General features: G+C 41.0%; 1 long non-coding RNA gene across 1 annotated transcript in view; it reads left to right on the forward strand.

Moving 5' to 3' along the window:
• The first annotated feature begins 9,229 nt into the window (after positions 1–9,229).
• LOC125146011 overlaps positions 9,230–16,392 on the forward strand; it is a 16,011-nt gene continuing 8,848 nt past the window's right edge. The window contains exons 1-2 of the long non-coding RNA XR_007144516.1: positions 9,230–10,144; positions 10,361–10,390. This is a non-coding gene — a long non-coding RNA (uncharacterized LOC125146011). The remainder of the gene's footprint in view (positions 10,145–10,360; positions 10,391–16,392) is intronic.

Below are 16,392 nucleotides of genomic sequence, written 5' to 3' on the forward strand. Positions count from 1 at the left end.
AAAGCCAAGAGAGAACGTGTTAAAGAGGGAGAGGTGTAGAAAGAAACTGCAATCCAACAGCAGGCTGTGTAAACCCACATTAGTAATGTCAGGAGGGAACAAGCAGCCTTTTAATAACAAATGAGTCTGACCTCTGAACCTTAACCGCCTAACTGACGTCTGATTAGCCAACCAGCAATCGCTCTCTCTGATTGGTGCTTTCCCAAACCGCCGAGAGTGGAGTTCCGCTTTCCAGTTCACTCTCATAAACCATCTCCCATCTCGGTTGTGAGTGCCAAGACCACAGGTATTAATATTTAAACACAGGGAAATGTGGCCAGGACAATCAGCACCACCGCACACCATTTGCATATATGTGAGGTGTTGTTAGGACTCGAGCCGAGACACTCACACTCCTCTGCAACACTTGCTGCCATTAAGTGCAAATGAGTCAGCGATGACACCTGCTGTGTATTTGCATGGTTGTAGAAAAATGGCTGCAGATAAGAAACCAGATAAGATGAGGCTGTTGACTCTTGGGGGTATTACCAAGGGAATCACTTGGATGGAAAGTGTACTAAGCACACCGAGATTAGCCTGGAGTCCAAACACAGGCATAATAAAGTGCCTAACACAAAGTTATGCAAAATCCCATGCAGCAAAATAAACCGAAGCTATTTGCATATGTCAAACCCGAAGACAAAATGTAAACATTTTGGAAAAAAAGCCTATTTACCGTCTTGCAAAGAAGAAACACTACCGAGTGCAGCTTGAGAATAAGCAAGCTTTAGCTGTTCGATAAGTAATTGTCTGGATCTGAAGGAGTGTTTCATGTGATGAAAAAGACACTTGAAAGATTAAAAGAATAAAGCGATAAGATTATTCATTGCCTTTGATCATCTAGTCAGACATGCTATTTAGCAAGATCAAGATGAGAATAACGATGAGAACTCACACACACACACACACACACACACACACAAACACACGCGTACACACACACAAACACACGCATTCACACACACACACGCATTCACACAAACACACACACACACAAACACACGCGTTCACACACACACACACACACACACACACACACACACACACACACACACACACACACACACACACACACACACACACACACCACTCTCTTTAATATTCTCTTAAGGACCTCCAACTGACAATTATTAATAGAGCTAAATACTTACTTCATTTAGTTTTTGAAATAAAAGCTGCAAAATAATATAGAAAAAAATGTTCGTTTTTCATCCAGACTAGGTCAAAACTAAAAACTAAACCCCTCGAGGGATTTTTGGTCCACACACGACATTGTTAAACAATCAAATACAAAGATCAACTCTAATTAGAATCATGTAAAAAATGTCCTGTAGAGCTTATTAGTGATGACTGAAATTCTGTGGTATGATATACAAAAGCACAGACATGATGTATTCCTACATATTAATACTGTATGTAAAAAGAAGCAACATCCATCCAGACCCTTAGGAAGCCATGGTTGATAAAACACACAAGGAGCCTATACATCAATCATTCCCTTTTAAAAAGAGCGAAATGGCAAAACAGATCAGGCTCAGAAACACTCGTCTGGAATGTAAGCCCAGAGATCAAACACACGCAGCCGTGTCTACACATCTCTTTAGCGGAGCTGTTCTTCACCTCCTGCATTTTAAACACCACAGAGGACTGCTAAGGGTCTAGCTAAAGTCGAGTGTGTAGAATGATAGACTGAAGATATAAAAATGATTTTCGAATGACAAAGTGGGAACGCTGCCAGTCAGTGTGACATAGCCTTAAAAGGGTGGGGTGGCTTGTAAGCTTTTATCTTGACATTTATGTAAAGCTATAAGGAACATAGGCAATGTCCTTGGGCGACAACCTGCCCCGGGCGGCATTACGTAGCATTTTATGTTCTGCTTAGGTGCTTCTGGAAACCTACGATGTGTCTGTGTTTCTGCTGTCTTGCCTTATTAAGCATTACACCTGATGTGGAACCTTGAAAAGCCTTGTCAAGCTTCTGTGATGATACAAAGACAAAGAAACAAAGGCTAACGTTATGTCATTTGGCCAGTGACTTAATAAAACAGAAGCCTTTGTTTTGTCACATATACATTACAGCACAGTGAAAATCTTACTTCACATATAGCAGCTTTTAGACTTTTGGGTCAGAGCACAAGGTCAGCTATGATACAGCACCACTGGAGCAGAGATGGTTAAGGGCCTTACTCAAGGGCCCAACAGTAGCAGCTTGGCAGTGCTGGGGCTTGAACCCTGATCCTCTGATCAACAACTCAATGCTTTAACCACTCGAACCTCCACTGGTTTACAATCGTATTTTTAATACAAATGCTATACAGAAGGTAAAGCTGTATATGCAACTGTATGAACCAACACAAAAATATTTACAAGTAAAACGACGAAGAAGAAGGCGGAGTAGGCAAAGACGAAGAAGAAGACAAAGAAGATGAAAAAGAAGACAAAGAAGAAGAAGAAGAAGAAGAAGAAGAAGAAGAAGAAGAAGAAGAAGAAGAAGAAGAAGAAGAAAACGACAAAGAAGAAAAAGAAAAAGACGAAAAAGGAAAATGTTATAATGACAGTATACACCCTGCTAAAAATATCAGTAGATAAGCAACGTGACAAGTGAAGTGACGTGACATACGGCTAAGTACGGTGACCCATACTCAGAATTTGTTCTCTGCATTTAACCCATCCATAGTGCACGCACACACACAGCAGTGAACACACACACACCGTGAACACACACCCGGAGCAATGGGCAGCCATTTATGCTGCGGCGCCCGGGGAGCAGTTGGGGCGTTCGGTGCCTTGCTCAAGGGCACCTCAGTCGTGGCCGGCCCGAGACTCGAACCCACAACCTTTGGGTTACGAATCAGACTCTCTAACCATTAGGTCACGATGAAGATGAAGAAAACAGAACAAGTATAAGCCGAAAATCATCTACAGTTAACACAGTAAATCATTTATTCAGATCAGAAACAAAAGTGCTTGTTTATTATTATTTACGTTATCGATAGCTTTAACATGCGACCTTAAAAACAAGAACTTTAAACAAATTGTATGCGGATATCTCTGTGCTATTCGTCTGCCACGGCACATCATTTGAATTCCCTAATAATTTGATTTGAATATGATTTGAATGTGTCTAACGTTATTTTTATCATCATTCATACATGCTGATGAGCTTATTGGAGACATTTGTTTTGTAAAGCTAATTAGGAAAGGCTTGTTTTCCCTAATTCACACTCAGAGGAGATGAGTTATAACGTGTAAAGACCAGTTTTCCCAGTATGCTTATGAAGATTGGATTTATCCCAGGGCTGGAGCGGTAGGGAAAAGGAAATAAAATGTGGCCTAGGGTGCAGAGTGGTGATAACTAATGCTTGAACTGTTAAACTGTTTAGATAAGGAAACAGTACAACAGGGGGGGAAAACTTGCAGTACTGTCGTACAGGGGCAAATTGTGCACATTCATCTTTAACTGCTCGCTCTGTCTCAAGGGAGGGGAAGGAAGATACTCTGGAGAGACCTAAATGGGTCTGAATTATTTAATTATTTATTTATTTATTTATTTATTTATTTATATAAAAAAAGAAAAGGAAAAAAGAAGAAAAACTCAAATTAGAACATGAGAATTTTTTTAAACTTAAAAAAACTTAGAACATTTTTAAACTTAAAAAAATATAAATAAATTAAAAGAAAAAATAAAAATCTCTATTAATTCATATGTGAATTCCACAGATTATGTTCAATTACTTTGTAACAAAACTAAAATTATTATTTTTTAAAAATATATCTTAGATAAAACATGGTGCATCGCAAGGTTTCCTAAACATACTGTATGAAGGCATTAATATTAATTATTAATATTGTTTCTGCTGTATTATAAAATTATAAAATCTGCAACTGCAAAATGATGTACAGGTTGTGAACGTGGAACATAGCAGGGTTTAGACTTATTGCTCTTGCACAGTTTTACCTCTGACTTTTACAGAAGTGAGAAAGTTTGTCACTGATCCATATATTAATTACAGTAAAGCGGATCAGTGCTACACTCTATCACATAGGGGTGTCGTGCTGGGATTAGGCGTTACTGCCACTGAAATCATGCGGACAGAGCTTTACAGATAAATAAATAAATACTCAAATACTCTAGCTCTGAATGTCTAGATTCAACAGAGTTACAGTTATGATAATGCAAATATTAGTGTTGTGGGAGGCAAGTGTTAAACACTGTGTTTAAAGACAAACACACACACACAAACACATCATGCAAAGAAATATGTAAATACAATAATAATCAGAACATATTAAAAATACATGGGGATATGGATATATTAAAAAAGGAGGCTTTTTAATGGCTTATATGGATTATATCAGACATTAAAAAAACCCTCTCTGTTCTCTAGGTTCAAAATGTTGTAAACAGTGAAAATGAGCCTATGAAAATAGACTGATGTGTGTGTTATGTGAGTGAATATTAATATTTGTCTCTGCAGGCAGTAAAGTGTTATATTTCCTTACACCTCTTATGCTTAATTCCACACTGAAATATAAATTCCTTATGGGACTTAAGACCTTTTTACATATACAGGAACCTTGCATGCACTACAAATTGCAATCATTTTCATTGTGTAACTGTTCTGTTGTGTGATTTAAAAGTGGGCGTGTTTTGAAAGTGGGCGTGTGCTTTCCTGGAACATTGTTCTCTGGGTATTTGTTTATAGAACAAACATTATTGTGAAGTTTGCTTACTCGTTTAATGGCAATTGGAAATTTTGCACACTAATAAGTAAATGCAAAACTAAAGGCTGCCTTCCTCTCGTCCAGTGTAGCATTAGTGCGGCTGGGTGGAGCGTGATGCGGTACGGAGCTTATGCCCAGTGTTCGAGCAGCACATCAACTCGGAGATTGATAACTGTGTGACTCTGTTCAGGAGAACACACTCGAGCGGCATTAATCCTCAACACTGCACTTTCAGCATTACTAACCTGTTTTAGCAAGCAGCCACTGTAACATCCATCAGTGTGCACACACACACACACACACACACACACACACACACACACACACACACACACACACACACACACACACACACACACACACAGCCAACACACATTCACACAGCCAATATATTCCCACAAACTCAACTTAGCCACACAGTCGTACACATCTGCACAATTAAACCGCATCTCAACACAAGGCTCATTTACAAATTCAAAAATACACAAAAGAACAAAACACAGACTCACAACCACAAAAAACAATTAATAGCGTTTGTACCGGCTACACGATAATAGCTTAAAAGATAGTCATCAATACTGAACTCTATCATGATTTAGGATCTAAATAGCCGGTATTGACCATCATTATTGTCACTTGAAATAAATACAAAAATAAACACTTTTCTTCTTTTTTTTTTTTTTTTTTTTTGTCCGCATTTATTCCTTTGTCAGGAGTATCACTGGGATTAGAAATCAGACACTAGACATTAGTCTGCAGGCGCTCTGTTTGGTCAGGCAGTTCCATATCTACATGAAACCTGCAATTTAACGCACAAGAGGTAATACAACCTAGAACAGAATGTTAATCAATATAATGTATCTGTATCCAAGTTCCCTATTATCCATGATTATCATTAATTAATTGGGTTAGATTAAATTTGTGATCTCACTTTAGATGTCTGAAAGACTAACTGAATCCAAATTGTCTGTCACATTAGTTTGATGTGTGCCTGGTCTCCAATTGTTTCATCTACACCTAGTCTCTGCCAGACTCGTGTGCCACAGCATCAGCTGCCCTGGCCGATAACAGTGTGTAACAGCTTCTAACCAGCACTGTTCAGCATGTCCTGCCAGAGCCCCCCTGCCAGCTGGAGAGACACATCACATCCCAGATCAGGCAAACCTTCAAGGATACCACTAACGTGGAATCACACTGCATCAGCATTGGCAGGGCTTGAGATTCCCACCTGGGACAAGTCCACCCTTCAAGGATACCACTAACAGGGTATCACACTGCATCAGCGTTGGAAGCAATTCCCACCTGGGATCTGAGCAGCCTTCAACAATACCACTAACAGAGAATCAGAGGACGGTAGGACAGCAGAGGTAGGATCTATCCAATCTGTCCAAGAATGCCAGTGATAATAAATCGGATGCCTGAAGAAATAGCAGTGCAGAGATGCACATGTGAGATTGCACTGGGCTTGTTTAACAATGCCACTATACAGAAATCAAATGACCACAGCATTTGGGAATAATCACCAACCTTGGCTTTGATTTAGATTACGCAGGGAGACAGAGATGGACCTTCGCTGTCTTCCACGGTGCCACTGACAGTGCCAGTGTCACTCAGCTGTGGCAAGACAGAGTCACCCATTACACAGACAGATCACAGCCCTGCTGTTCTCCTGCACTTACTCTCAGCATTGTACAATTTAACGAGCACTTAATATCACTGACAAGTTTACAAGGCACTTAAAAACCCACTGAGGTTTCTGGTGAACACACAGGGGTGTCACTTTAATGTGTTCATTCTGTTTGCGACTCGCTGCCTTTTTTTTTTTCCCAGTCATTTCTTTGATTGTCTCTCTTTTGTTTTAGCAAATATAAGCTGGTTGCACCCACAACCTCACAATAAACTACAATAGGTTAGAGGTCAATTGACTAGTGCCAGGTCCATGTTTTTATCCACGGGGTGCCAAAGAGTGACAAGAGAACGTTAAATGGTGGCACCATCTGTAATGCAAAACAAGACTGCATTTGCAGAATATTGAGAAATATTTGTTAGTTACTTGGTGCAACATGATGACACTTGGGGGCATGTGGTAGCCTAGTGTTTAAGGTGTTGAGCTACCAATCGGAAGGTTGTGAGTTCAATCCCAAGGTCCACCAAGCTGCCACTGTTGGGCCCCTGAGCACGGCCCTTAACCCTCAATTACTCAGTTGTATAAAAAAATGAGATAATGTAAGTCACTCTGGATAACGGCGTCTGCCAAATGATGTAAACGTAAATGACGCTGCTATATAGGCTTCACCGATACCCAAGAACATCTAAGGGATTTTGCCAGCAAATCTACAACACTCTAAAGATGACTATGGAGGCAAGACTTATTTCAGGGGTGGCACCTGCCCCCTGTCATGCATTTGGCCCCGTCCTTATAAACTGGAAAATACCAATAATGTACTGTACTATTTGAATAGAATACGTTGAGTAGGAAACCATTCCATGACTCGATCAGGAAGATAAGACAGCCGAACATTTAGCAAGGTACTGTATGTCATAATGAATAATATGCCTACAGACCCACATGGATACACACACACACACACACATTCAGACAGCTAATGGCTGGCAGTTTGCCATCAGCCCGGCCTGCACACCCCCATCGTTCATTTCCTTTTCACCCCCCCCCCCCCCTTAGCAATTGAAGCCCAACATTTATGGATGGATGATTTAATAGCAGGTATCGAGCCCATGATTGTAATCACTACTCTAATTAAGCTTAATTAAAACAATCTAATGGATGCGGAGCCACAGAGCGGCAGTGAATCACTCGGCTCAGCCTCCTCGGAGAACAGGCTGAACAGTGGCAACTTAACATTCAGATCACACACTCACTCACACTCCATCACCTTCTCGCTCTACCCTTTTCTCTTTCACCCAGAAACCCTCACTCTCAGAGACACAGGTGCATGCACACACACACACACACACACACACACACACACACACACACACACACACACACACACACACACACACACACACACACACACACACACACACACACACACACACACACAAACATTCCCCAGTCCCACTCAGTCTTCTTTTAAGCCTTGCCAATCAGTCATTAGACCTAAGAACAGCTTGATAAGATAACGCAGCAATCCAACAGAGGCTTCTCTCTCTCTCTCTCTCTCTCTCTCTCTCTCTCTCTCTCTCTCTCTCTCTCTCTCTCTCTCTCTCTCTCTCTCTCTCTCTCTCTCTCTCTCTCTCTCCAATTAGAATACTCAGGAGGTGCAACTCAATCTTCATGAAATACAGACAATTGACAAATCAGTTGCTCCTGGCTCTGTTTGGTGTAATGCCTTTTGCATATTCATGGCCTTTTTAGATTTTTAATCAAAGTCAGTGCTGGACAGTGCATTCACACAGTGCACACACAAACATACACCCAAGCACACGCACAAACACACACAAGCACACACACACAAGCACACATGTAATTCATAATGTTTAGCTTGCAGTGGCTTGGCTGTTGCTGGCTCTGGTGTGTTCTTGTGTGCAACTGTGTGTGTTTGTGTGTTTATGTGTTTGGGTGCGTGTTCTGGCTGCAGTGTTTTGGCTGTATCTAAAGCACACATGGCAGGCCCAGATGTTGTAGTTTCATATGTGTGGACCTCATCAAAATCCCAGCGCCTGTGCCACCTTTGGGTTTCTGCCAACCCAGAAGCCAAGCAGGACACGCTTCGCCATCTGCCTCCTGCCAGCCCCAATGCATTCTGGGCTAGATGGGCATGAGGTGTTTGTACTGTATGTGTGTCACTATAGACGAGAACATAAGAGTGGAAAATACCAAAGGTTGTCAGTGGATTGAAGGTCCAGTTAATGCTATAAAAGATATGGCTATTTAAAGGACCTTTGTGATTATTGTAAATAATATAATATAATAATAGTTAGTAACAGTGGTATTATTATTATTATTCATTCTCTACCGCTTTATCCGAACTTCTCGGGTCACGGGGAGCCTGTGCCTATCTCAGGCGTCATCGGGCATCAAGGCAGGATACACCCTGGACGGAGTGCCAACCCATCACAGGGCACACACACACTCTCATTCACTCACGCATTCACACACTACGGACAATTTTCCAGAGATGCCAATTAACCTACCATGCATGTCTTTGGACTGGAGGAGGAAACCGGAGTACCCGGAGGAAACCCCCGAGGCACGGGGAGAACATGCAAACTCCGCACACACAAGGCGGAGGCGGGAATCGAACCCCGACCCTGGAGGTGTGAGGCGAACGTGCTAAGCACTAAGCCACCGTGCCCCCCTATTATTATTATTATTATTATTATTATTATTATTATTATTATTATTATTATTATTATTATTGTTGTTGTTGTTGTTGTTGTTGTTGTTGTTGTTGTTGTTATTATTATTATTATTATTATTATTATTATTATTATTATTATTATTCTCATTATTTATACTTTTCTTTTACCCAGCACAATTTATGAGTATATTCTCCTGGAGGGTGTTAATAATAATAATGCTGTGGTTACTGATCTAAGTAACCAGTGCACTGATTAATGTGTTAAAAACACAAACCCTGTTACGCTCAGTAAATGTGTGTAGGTATTAGTAAAGTCCTTAGAATGCTTAGCAAACTAATCACAACCTTATGTTTTACTTTACCATGGCACTGTTTGTGTGAATTCTAAGTTTTGGTGGTGAGATGATGTCAGTGTGTGATGTGTGAGTCTGATATAATAGTGTGTATGTTATGATGAAATTCTGACAGGTGCAGTGAGGGCAGGAGGCCCTGTGGAGCAGTGGACTTGTTAGCTCTATTTATCCTGATGCCTGTCTACAGTTCCCAGATCCCAGATCTCAACACACACGCGCATACACAAGCACACACACACACACACACACACAACCCGCTCTACTACACCGTGCCACTGAGGAGGCAGCAAAAGTGTGTGTGTGTGTGTGTGACAGAGAGAAAGAGATTGCTATGGCTCGGTGTTGGCCGTCATCCTCTTTCCTAAACCCCTGTTAAATCCCCCGAAGGCCAAATCCACACAGCTTAAGCAGCAGATCTGAGCCATTTAAATGGGTGAATGTCACCATCACCCTCTTGCAGAAACACACACACACACACACGCACACACATACACGCATGCCTGAGGCAGTAACTGTCCAGACTGACCAGCTGTACAGAGACACAGAGAATGAGAGAGAGCGTTAGCATCTCTGACAGGTTGCAGCAGAGCAGTAGAGAGGAGTGAGAATCAGACTGGTTCAGACTGGGCTGAGATTACTGAACAGAGACAAAATGGCAGCCATTCACCTGGGGCACATCATCATTTCTCCTGCCTGCTTCAGGTGAGCATATACAGTATATATATATATATATATATATATATATATATATATATATATATATATATATATATATATGTTGTGTGTGTGTGTGTGTGTGTGTGTGTGTGTGTGTGTGTGTGTGTGTGTGTGTGTGTGTGTGTGTGTGTGTGTGTGTGTATAAACCTATATACGTATGTGTATACAATATGATATATATAATATCTGTTTTTGTCCAAGGCTGCAGAAAAAAAGGCGCTAGATGGCAAGGTAAGGAATTGGGAAATGCTACTTCACCCCTAACCTAACATACCAGAAGCTGTGTGTGTGTGTGTCTGTGTGTGTGTGTGTGTGTGTGTGTGTGTGTGTGTGTGTGTGTGTGTGTGTGTGTGTGTGTGTGTGTGTGTGTGTGTGTGTGTGTGTGTGTGTGTGTGTGATTCCTCTCCAGTGCCTCCCACCCAAGCTACTGATATGAAGTAAATTTACAATTTGATTTTAACTTACAATGCTCTCTAGGGAAAATCTATACTTCAGTATGACAACATCAGATATATTTAATATTTAAATAATATTTAATAATTATATAAGAAAAAAAAAAACAACACAGGACAAATTTCTGAAAATTATACAACCCCATATAGGAAGACTTTTTGTATAACACATTCTGGAGTGTTTTATTCCTCTTATACTACGATTGCCATGTTTAATTTCTTATCAAATGGGTTGACACACACTTTAACGATTTCCTGTTTTCGGTTATTTTATTGATAAACTTTCTTGTTCTAGGAAAACTTCACAAAGCACAGTGCCTGTTGGCTAAGTCTCCTTAGATCAATGTGAAATAAATCTCTCCTATGAAATAACTCTGCCACATCAAGTATAATATTTTTCTTAAAAATAATATGTTATTGAGCACATTACTATTAATCTGTCATTTCCTTTACAGCCAGAAATAAACCATGCTTCTCTAAAGAAATTACAGACACCTTCTAACCAATGAGCTTATAATAGATATTATTATTGATGTATGTATTATTTTATATAGTATGCTAACGGTATGATTAGCGTATTATAGAAGAGTATTATTATTTGCATAGTATACAATTTACTACTCTACTTCCCTGCTGCTCTTTTACAAAAATCGTTTAAATTTAACGGCCACACACACACACACCTGTATCTCCGGATCCTGCATCAATGAGAATATTTGCTGCTTTTGTAAGCAAACCCAGGTCTAGTTCATGTATGAATGATTAATACTGTAAACTCAATAGTCTGCACAATCTAATGTCTGTAATTCAAACTTTCTCTCTCTCTCTCTCTCTCTCTCTCTCTCTCTCTCTCTCTCTCTCTCTCTCTCTCTCTCTCTCTCTCTCATACACACACACACACACACACACACACAGAAGCAAAGACACAGACTGACATGGCATAAATTATTCACTCGCCCTACACCAGCATTTCAATATGTCTGCCAGTTTTCCCTGGTTTAAGAAAGGGAAAAAACTATTGATCCATTTCACTTCCTTTGAGCTGCCAGCGGTGTCCTAGAACTGACTCAGCTACACATTCCCAACAAAGCTCCTGTTACACACACACACACACACACACACACACACACACACACACACACACACACACACACACACACACACACACAAAACCATTTGATTTGGTTTTCCGGCCATTCTCAGACACGTGATGGTACACCACATAATACAAAGTCAAACAAGCAATCAGGAATGACATGAGTGGTCAGGAAACGTGAGAGGGAAATTAGGCCTTTTTTAGCTACTCACCCCACAGTAAGCTGCGGTCGATCAAATTCAAACAAAAACAAAATGAATTTGGTGTAAAAATAACAATAACTATGCAAGCTCATTCCATCTATATTAAATAATAAATGAGTTCCTATTTTATCAGGATCAGGAATCTAAACGAAGAGCACTTTTCCGAGCGCTTTTCGCTCATACATCATTTATCACAGTTAAAACTTTATAGATGTATATAAATGTCAACAAAACGTTTTAAAGAGGTTTTAATAAAATACCAACAAAAAAAAAAAAAGACATGTACCGACAGCATCGGCCAAAAATAAATTGCTATTTGTTACGTTTTACATTCCAAAAACAGCCCATAAAACACAGCTGTACGTTTGCTCCATGGAGCCTGAAGGACATTTCAACACGCTGTAAAATATTAAAGAGAAAAATGTGATCGCTCAGAGATAAATCCTGAATCTAAACCAATCAATAGAATCTGGTACACAAAGCTGCCATTAAAGTTAGTTACGAAAGCAGCTCTGGGCTTAATAATTAGTCAAGAAACAAAGAACAATTTAATTTTAGGCGATTAGAAATAGAAAACGGTTTAAGAGCACAGTGTGTGACGGGGTCAGTGTGTACTGGTGTGTGGGTGGGTGGGTGGGTGTTAGGGTGTTAGCATTGATTATATAAGTGACTTGAGACTGTGTGTGTGTGTGTGTGTGTGTGTGTGTGTGTGTGTGTGTGTGTGTGTGTGTGTGTGTGTGTGTGTGTGTGTGTGTGTGTGTGTGTGTGTGTATGAGAATGAAAGAGAGTCAGTGAGTGAGTGATGGAAATGTAGCCTGGCTTGTATCAGGAATGTCTGGTAACAGTAGCTGAGTGTCAATGCGAAGTAAGTGCATGCTTTATTTATGCGGCTTGTACTTGCAACTTACACACTCACACACACAACCCACTCTCTCTCTCGCACACACACACACACACACACACACACACAAATGTACACACACACACTTGCACACAAATGCACACACCTACCCACTCACTTGCTTGCCATGTACTTGAATGTTCCCAGAAGAATTTAGGTATACGATTTTACTCAGTGGGTACAAGTTATAGGATTTTACTCGGTGGGATTGCCTTACAGTGCATAGATTTGACTCGGTGGGCGTGTCTCACAGCGTGTACATTTGACTCGGTGGGCGTGTCTCACAGCGTGTACATTTGACTCGGTGGGCGTGTCTCACAGCGTGTACATTTGACTCGGTGGGCGTGTCTCACAGCATGTACATTTGACTCGGTGGGCGTGTCTCACAGCATGTACATTTGACTCGGTGGGCGTGTCTCACAGCATGTACATTTGACTCGGTGGGCGTGTCTCACAGCATGTACATTTGACTCGGTGGGCGTGTCTCACAGCATGTACATTTGACTCAGTGAGCATGTCTCACAGCATGTACATTTGACTCAGTGAGCATGTCTCACAGCATGTACATTTGACTTGGTGGGTGTGTCTCACAGCGTGTACATTTGACTTGGTGGGCGTGTCTCACAGTGTGTACATTTGACTTGGTGGGTGTGTCTCACAGTGTGTACATTTGACTCGGTGGGTGTGTCTCACAGTGTGTACATTTGACTCGGTGGGTGTGTCTCACAGTGTGTACATTTGACTCAGTGGGCGTGTCTCACAGTGTGTAGATTTGACTCGGTGGGTGTGTCTCACAGTGTGTACATTTGACTCAGTGGGCGTGTCTCACAGTGTGTAGATATGACTCGGTGGGCGTGTCTCACAGTGTGTAGATTTGACTCGGCGGGCGTGTCTCACAGTGTGTAGATATAACTCGGTGGGCGTGTCTCACAGTGTGTAGATTTGACTCGGTGGGCGTGTCTCACAGTGTGTAGATATAACTCGGTGGGAGTGTCTCACAGCGTGTAGATATAACTCGGTGGGCGTGTCTCACAGCGTGTAGATATAACTCGGTGGGCGTGTCTCACAGTGTGTAGATATAACTCGGTGGGCGTGTCTCACAGTGTGTACATATAACTCTGTGCACTAAATGTATTTTCCCATTCACTGCCGCATATTGCTTATAGCTACTATTTAAAAAAAAAGGAAATATGGCAATAATAAAAGTGGATATGGCATCAATGACAACACTCAATTTTGTGGTTGAAAATATATATTTTTTTTTCTTAAAACATTCAGCCTTGTATCAATAAAAAAAACAAAACTGAAAGGTCTTCGTGGCATTCACGAAACCCTTCAATAACCGTTAACAAACGAGAGCTGTGGTTCAGACACGTCTGCAAGAAGAGAAGCTAGAGAGAGAGTTTGGAAAATAGAGCTACTCATTGTCATGGAACACGAGATGCCTCTCTGGGCTTAAAAGCTTCAAATGTGATTGCTGCCTCTAAAACAACTTTAATGGGTCTAATTCATCCCCATTAAGCTCTCCACAAGACTACACACACAAACTGGTGCAACGACACAGGATGTACTACAGGCCCTGATCTGTCCTTTACCTGGCTTTAGAGCCTGTGGTAAAAAGACACAACAGCATCTCTTTCTTTCTTTCTTTCTCCCTCACTCTCTCTCTCTCACTCTCACTCATACACACACACACACACACACACACATACTTAGCCACAAATAAGCCCTGGCATTGACTGGCTTTAATCCTGCCTGCTTTGCATTGTCGGAGCGCCTGTGTTTGAACAATGCCATTGTCTCCTTGTTTGCTAATTTAGGAACAAACATTTGCCTGCGCAGCAAACAAGCTCTCCCAGGATGTGTTATTAATAGGCTAATTAAGCCGGCAGTAATGAGCAGGATTACAGCTAATTATGACAAGATTTGTTTTGGCGTCGTGTCGCGGAAGAAGCAGTGGAGTGTGGAAGTCTACCTAGGAGTTCATTACTGCAATTACGTCGCACCTGAGTGCGCGGGACACGCTCCCAGCAGTGGTGGGCACAGATACGAGCCTGGAGAGAGCGCCAAGGCATGGGCAAGGGCAAAGGCACAGCCGAGCAGAAAAAGCCTGGGGCTCAATGACGGTCAGAAAGATTCTCATGAGTACTGATAGAAAGAATAAAGAAGGGTATGCATGTCAGTGCTTAAGGAACAAACATCATGCAAAAACACACTAATACACACTGTCTTTCTTATCACGTTGTCTTTAGCCAAGCGGAAATGCAGCATTTAATGATCCAGTCACATATGTCTCGGGTAATAAGGAGAGTTTGGGGTATTTTAGAATATATTGGTGGGATTTTATTTTTCAAATTTGCTCACAAAGCACAAAACATCTTCCAGTAATTTTCTTAGAATAGACAAAATAGCTTTTAAAGGACATCATTCTGGTGAAAGGTAAAGTTGGAGGTACTGTGGGGGGAAAACTATGTAGCATTGGGCATAGTTGCAGTGGTGGCTCAACTGGTTAAGGCTCTGGGTTGTTGATCGGAGGATCAGGGTTCAAGGCCCAGCACAGCCAAGCTGCCACTGCTGGGCCCTTGAGCAAGGCCCTCAACCCTCCCTGCTCCAGGGGCGCTGTATCATAGCTGCCCCGGCACTCTGACCCCAACCTCCTGAGTTGGGGTATGTGAAGAAAATAATTCCACTGTGCTGTAATGTATACAGTATGCGGCGATAATAAAGGCTTCTATGCCACATTCTATTCTATTCTATTCATTGACACAGAAGACTCCTTACATAAATGAAATAACCACCTTAGTCATAAATTTCTCCTGTTAATGATTTTTTTTTTTGATAAATAAGAGAATGTTATCAATTATGTAGTTATAATTAATAACTACATTATTAAGTCGTGTGATGCAGCACGACACAAAGCGAAATTTGTTCTTATACTGCGGCTAATAATTATTATTTCTTTTTTCTTTTTTATTTATTTCTTTTCATACTTTTTATTAATCCATTTTCAGTTAAATTAGAATTATACCAGCTATAAAAAAAGTATGAATCCAATGTTAGAAAAACACATTAGAAAGCAACCAGGTTTATCATGGCAGCTAAAAACAAGCACACCCGATTTATACACCACTTCACAAAACCCATTAGTGCTTTAGGTAGCTAAAAGGGGCTGAAGGTCATCGATGTAGAGGTTAGAGCACAGAGGAAAGGAGAATATTATCATGGTTGAATACCGAGGTCTGGTATATTGAACAGCAGAGTGAACACCAAATCCACATTTATTACCGTGAAGAGACACTTTAATTCGCTTAAAGCTTTTAATCTTAATTTGTCAGTCGAAAAAAACGTGTCACGATGCATACCAGATTTAAATATACATGCAGAAACTCACACACACACACACACACACACACACACACACACACACACACACACAAACTGCAGCTCAGGATAAGAAAGCCAAGTCTGGGATTTACAGATTAACTCATTCTCATCTCCTCACCACCATCTACCAAGGAGCAGCCAGCACCACTAATCCCTTACATCTCTCTCTCTCTCTCTCTCTCTCTCTCTCTCTCAAT

Source organism: Tachysurus fulvidraco, chromosome 1 (assembly GCF_022655615.1).
Source record: "Tachysurus fulvidraco isolate hzauxx_2018 chromosome 1, HZAU_PFXX_2.0, whole genome shotgun sequence".
Lineage (NCBI taxonomy): Eukaryota > Metazoa > Chordata > Actinopteri > Siluriformes > Bagridae > Tachysurus > Tachysurus fulvidraco.